We start from the raw sequence: 6,552 nt of genomic DNA on the forward strand, positions 1-6,552 counted from the left end.
TAATAGCATTTAGCTGCCTTTAAATATAAAATCTCTATAAATATCTCTCCACAAGGTTCCCATGTCTCCATCTTGAGATGAAGCTACTAAGACCTACTTGCTGCATTCTTGATATCTGTCCCATCGGTGACTTCACATTAAAATGGCACAACGAGTCAAGCTCTTGTGCTGGAGTCGGTGTTGCAGTGAAGGCACTTTTGAGCTGTCAGCGTGAACTCGATTTGTGTCATATGAGCTCAGTCAGTAGTCTATTACGCTGGCAGCTGCAGGAACGCAAAGAGAAATTGAGGACAAGGGGGAAAGACACAAACAATCTTGACAGTCTGCTAGAACAGAGAGAAGAGAGGCACGTAATCATTCACAGAGCATAAAGGTAACTTGGAAATTGGGTGCCAAAATCAACTTTTATGACCGCAGCGATGACATGCCCTCAAATTCTCTCTGCTTTAAGTGCAAGTACAAATGATTATTAATGCATTATTCACAAAACAGCCTTCTCCCCCAATTGTCTCCACTCAAGCGCGTCCTCTCCCTTTGATGATATCACCAAAGTAAGAGGGGAGGAAAGCGAGAGAGTGCAGAAATGGAGGAGTTCAGAGGATGGCTTGTCTCCTGGGAACACAGAGCTCTCACCCCAAAGGGGATCCTGCTCCCCTCTGAAAGAGTTTGAATCTTCCTGCAGACCGAACAGCAGCATTTACACATCCGTCAACAATCCTCTTTGGTATGACTGCAACCAGACACATCAGTGCCAAGCATGGACCCGCTTACTCTGACTGGGTTTCCATCAAACAGGTAAATGTAGGGTATCCCTTTACATGTCGCTTCCTTCTTTATCAATAATATAGTTACTATTATTATTAGGCACAAATGTGAAAAATGTTAAAGGCAATCTGAAAAACGACCGGGGAGAAGAACCTCAGAATTCAGCAGGGATTTCTTTGAACTCACGGATCCAGATATGGCAGCAGCAACAATTGGATGAACGCGCTGCAGCGAAGATGAAAGGCAGTCAAACTTGTAGACGTAATAAGTGGGCCGAGGCCTTTCATGATTCATACTGAGGCTTCATCCTACAGTTCAGTCAGGCTATGATCCCAAATGTTGAATAGGCTTATATATATCTCTGGATTCTTTGTGGAGCGATAGAAAGCCAATTAACCGCCTCCTCACTGTTTTAAATGTGTGCACATGGGATTTCAGAAAGGAAATTGCCAAAGTTATGATGATGTTCTTTCACAACACATGCAGCTGACACAGAGCTGCAATTAATTCAGATCACTCTTTAATCTTGTTTAGACTGTAATATGCAAATAGAAAGTGTGTCTCGTTAATTTTGCCTAGATTTCATGCCCACCTGTCCTCTGATAACCTCCTTCCTGCCATTTTCGCTGCCTGACCTGCTCCTCCCACCAGCTTTACCGCTTCCCATTTCCTCGATTACCTCAGTCATAAATACCGGCCCACTTCCTAGTCCTTTGCCATGATTTTCTTTTTGTTTCATGCAAAGCTCTCCAGCATTCCCAAATTCACTTACTTCTCTGTTCCTGGCTCTTCGTATTTTGTTAATTTTTGATTCGTGGCCTTGGCCTTCTCTGGCTCTTTGTTTGCCTGACTGGTTTATGTCCTCTACTTGTGTTTACAAATTCAAGATTTTGGACTCATTAGGACTTTGTAACGCACTGAAACGTTCTTCTATTAGCACGTCTTGCAAAGCTTCGCTGCATGACTTGTGTTTGCTGTGTGATAGCACTACTATGTTTTGATCCACATCTCCATTATTATTATGATTTAGCTTATTGGTGCTCTGCATGACAAAACTGTTAACACTTTTTGCCATTATGTCCAAGAACTTCATTTTGATTGTGCTATTTTACTTATTTGCATGTGTCAAAAATAGCAATACTTGGTATTTAATGTGAAGTCACCGATGGTATCGTTTGGCTGAGTTTTGTCGCTTTGCATTGAGCATGGGGCTGCTGTTGAACATTAGCCTTCTGTTTAACAATCTAGAGAAATGTTGAATACTATGCGTTGTCCTTTATGAATTAATGAAGGAACTCATTAATTAAATGAATTGCTGATACAAGTTGTGTTGTTGTCTGTTATGTGCCAGGCACTGTTGCATAAACGAACACTTTGACATTTTGTTTCGTAGGCTTTTTCATTTTCATTCCAGGAGGAAAAGATTGTTGTAATTCAAAAATCCGAATCCCTCTGCGTAAAAAAGTTCAAATCTAATAATAGAAGGGAATTTATATAGAAATATTCCTGTTAACTAGACAAGATTCTGTTTTCCCCCATTTATTTTTTCAGTTTGCAGGATTATGAATATCACACTTATCATGGATCATATAGTTTTTTATTACATCTATTATTTCTCTCGTTTCTCTCCAAATCAGATCGGTCTAAAGTTGCACCATGGCCATGCTGCTGATTCGGCTCATGTTTCTCTGGAGTGTGCATATGCCCAGAGAGAGGGATGTCAGCAATAAATAGATTAAAGTGTGTAATGGCCCAATAACCACTCCCGCACTGCTCCACCATGCACAGGTGATTCATAAAAAAAAAGACTGCAGCTGTTGAGTCTGACTCAAATTCAGATTTTTGGATTGAGCAAGAAACTTGAGGTAACTGTGTGTTTGTATACAGAATATGCAAAGGAAGACCGAAAGACAACACGTATATGGAAATACGTATTCAAGAGTAGGCATGAATGTAAGTACAACCCTTTGTGTGTGCGTGTGTGTGCCAAGGTGTGCATGTGTCTTAATAGGAAGCAGTCACAGGGCTGCTGACGGCTCCATAAAGGAGTCTTTGAATGGCTTGGCTCTGGTAAATTCATAGCAGATGTGAGAGGAAAGAATATCCACCCAGGTTGAGTGGCCCTTCACTGGGAAGGCGACAGGAGTCCAATCCAGGGTAGGCAGACAGGAGCCAGGACACACACACACACACACACACACACACACACACACACACACACACACACACACACACACACACACACACACACACACACACACACACACACACACACACACACACACACACACACACACACACACACACACACACACACACACACACACACACACACACACACACACACACACACACACACACACACACACACACACACACACACACACACACACACACACACACACACACACAACCCAATCAGCCAGGAGGGAACTCTGCACTGCACGTAACAGGACACAGGAGTTTTTCTTTGAGCCACTCTGGCTTTTGAATTTAAAAATAATTCTCCCTTTATTTACTGGAAGAAGACTGTGTTGGTCTGGGGGCAGGTTTTCCATTTAAGTGTGCAAGTTCAGGCCAGGTGTGGGCTCCAGTGATGGCCCCTCCACACTGGATCATGCCTCCTGGTTCCCTCTGGACTCACGGAGTCTGGAGCGCTCTGTGGCCAGGCTGTTTGCCACCTTTCCTGGCCCTGACTGACGCCAGAGGAGGGGGGGGGGGAGAGACTGGCGCCTCACTGCCAATTAATATCCTCTCACACTGAGAGCATGGCCAGGTAACACATGATAGGCCACAGTCGTTCGAGCAAAGAGCCTGGCAGACATTCAGGTGAGGTGAGACTCATTTAGATATCCCTGCACTGGACATCTGTCTGCGATATTACCTGAGGCAAGGGTGAAACTCGAAGGTTAGCTTAGCACAAAGACAAGAAATGAGGGAGATAGCTAGCTCAGCTCAGTCCAAAGGGCCCACCAACATCTGTAAAGCTCAATGACTCAACACACAGTCAATTTGTGTTATCAATAAGTGAACATGTCGACAGGACTACAGGGCATATACCTGTAAACTGTTTATGCTAAGCTAAGGAAGCTAGCTAGCTAGCAGACACTTAATATTTCAACACAGTCTCATGGCATTTCGTGTTATAGTCACGAAATTAATCTATTGATTCGTGTTCACCAACACGATTTCGCCATTTTTTTTCGTGTCACACAGAACGATTTTAAAAGTAAATAATAACAAATTAGAAGGAAAAACAGATAAAAAAATACAGATTTCAGTATTCTGACACAGAATGATTTAGAAGCAATGTATTTCTATTGGTAGTATGTTTCGTGCCTGCACCAAATAATAACTATTAGAAGGAAAAAATACAGATTTCAGTATTCTGAGGCTCTGAGCCCCATTTCTTTCCCTCGCGGACAGCAATAAAACTCCGACATTATACAATTTAAAATAAAAGGGATAGGGTTAGGCTTAGGGTTAGATATTCAGTAAGAAAATGTTTTTATGAACCACACAGCTTCTGGTCTTCCAAAAAGTCGTGGTGCAGGCACAAAACATACTACCAATAGAAATACATTGCTTTTAAAATCGTGTTGGTGAACACGAATCAATAGATTAAAATAAATGTTGTGACTATAACACGAAATGCCGTGAGACTGGGTTGAATATTTACCATGCAGACCAGACACAGATATCATGTTGAGCTGAAACTTGTTTTCAAGAGTGTGTATGAGCATATTTTCCTAAATGTTGAACAATTTATTTTAAAAGTCACCTTCTTTGTGAGCTACACACTGTAAACCACAACTTGACCACAACCATTCCTTTGAGCACTGTCAGAGCACTGGCCCTGGGTGAATAGTAAGTGTGATGACTAATTATAAAACTATCTTGAAACTATCTGCATTTGTAACTTGACAAAAGTGCAAAGTTCCCTGCTCTGTGTCAGCAGAACTTTAATTAAAAGTAGTCTGGAACCTTTATCACATGGGGGCACTGAAGCTCATTCACACACTTTCTGTCTCCTGAATGCAATTACAACTGATAGAGCGGGGGTTTAGCTTTATTACCTGTGTTGCTATAAACAAGGTGTGCGTAGAATGAGCTTTTTTTTTGGTCAAAAGTGATGAGGGGGTCCATGTGCCAGAGCTCATAAATGAGGCCCCAGCACTTTGTATCCGGAGGCGATTTGGTAAACACAACATGAGCTCAGTCTCACTCGTAAACTGCTGCTCCGACTGTGACCACAATGCAAGAGCTGAAGCAGTGTCCGGATTTGCTTTTAATATATCGCAAAAAACTTTCCAAAGACAGTTTGCAAATTCATGAAAACCACAAAACAGGATGGATGGATGTTAGGAGTTGCCCTCTAGTTCGTAGCTCCGTGTGCTCTAAGCCGGTTGACAGAGGTGATCTTGCATGCAAGGGTGCTTCTGGAAAACCAGACTCTGGAGAGTAAGCAGATTTTTGTGTAAGCAATACGCCCTCCTCTGTGTGTGGGGGCAACAGGCACTTTGTCTGTAATTCAGGCTGTTCCATCTGAGTGCAACTGAAAACAAACAGCAAGAAGGTACATTTCACACCCTGAGCACCTCCTTAGCTGATAAGGTACTCTGTATCTCATGTCTGCATCTCGTCTCCTACACACCTTTGCATTTGTTTGTCTATTTTCTGCTTTTTTTATGCCATCTGTCTACCTTTTATTTTTGCTAGTTCTGCTTCTCTGTCTCCACTCCACACTCAGATGAAACTCAGCTGATAGACAAAGCTTGGGGGGGTTGGCTGGCGGGCATGGATTTCACTTTTAATTAAAACTTCACACCCAAATAAATGTAGCCGAGTATCACACCCACTCATATCGCCCTATGAAAAGAGCCCGCCGGGGCCAGATGTTTGCCTTAGCGAGGATAAATATCTAAGTGGCAGCTTTCTCTGTAAGGGAATCTGCTCCCTCTGTCGTTTTGTCGGATTAGCTGGGGTAGGGAAAACATGGGGATCGTGTTCCGTGCGTTTCCCACTCTCTGGCTGTTCAGCATAAACACCATGAGTTCTTGGCCTCCCTCACATCCGTCTCCTCAGCTCCTCCGCCACTCTCCTCGGCCCCTGGGGTTCCAGCACAGGGTTTGTTTTAGTAGCACAGCCCCGGCAGAGTGTTTGGTTGTGTTGCGTGTCACACTGGGTGAGTGTTTGATTATGTCGAGTGTTACATAGTGCGGGTGTGCATGAGCAGAGAGGAGGGGGATGCTAATCCCTCTCTGCTTTGTCCTCTGCTGCACAGCTTTGGTCTTTGCAGGACACTTTACACTGGAGCTGTGGAGGAATTCATGTAGCTGCTGGAGGGGGGGGGGGGGGTCTCATAGTCATGAACACACACAACAAATGAAAGAGGAAGGTGCTTGCATGCACAACCAGAGAGAAAGGATGAGTAAAGGACACCTTAGTTTTCTTAGTCATATTTCTTTCTTTTTCTGCGTTTTATAGCCATGCTCACGAAATATGAAATTAACTTCCAGATTAAATGATTCTGGAATATTCTATTTTGGTACCATCAAAAGAACCGAGTATTGTCTTTGTTTGCTGATAGCAAATAATTAACGAGCACTGTTGCACTACTTGACATGTTCTTTCATTAAGATGAATGTGGGCTCTGAAGTTTTAACTAGACCCAGCCGCATATGCCTTGCTGCCGTTAATATTACCTAGAATGCAAAATAATCCACAACTAAATAAATAAAACTGTCCTGGATAAATGGCAAATGTACTATATATCTCTGTTTGCAA

The sequence above is a fragment of the Pseudochaenichthys georgianus genome, chromosome 13 (genome assembly GCF_902827115.2).
Source record: "Pseudochaenichthys georgianus chromosome 13, fPseGeo1.2, whole genome shotgun sequence".
NCBI classification, from domain to species: domain Eukaryota; kingdom Metazoa; phylum Chordata; class Actinopteri; order Perciformes; family Channichthyidae; genus Pseudochaenichthys; species Pseudochaenichthys georgianus.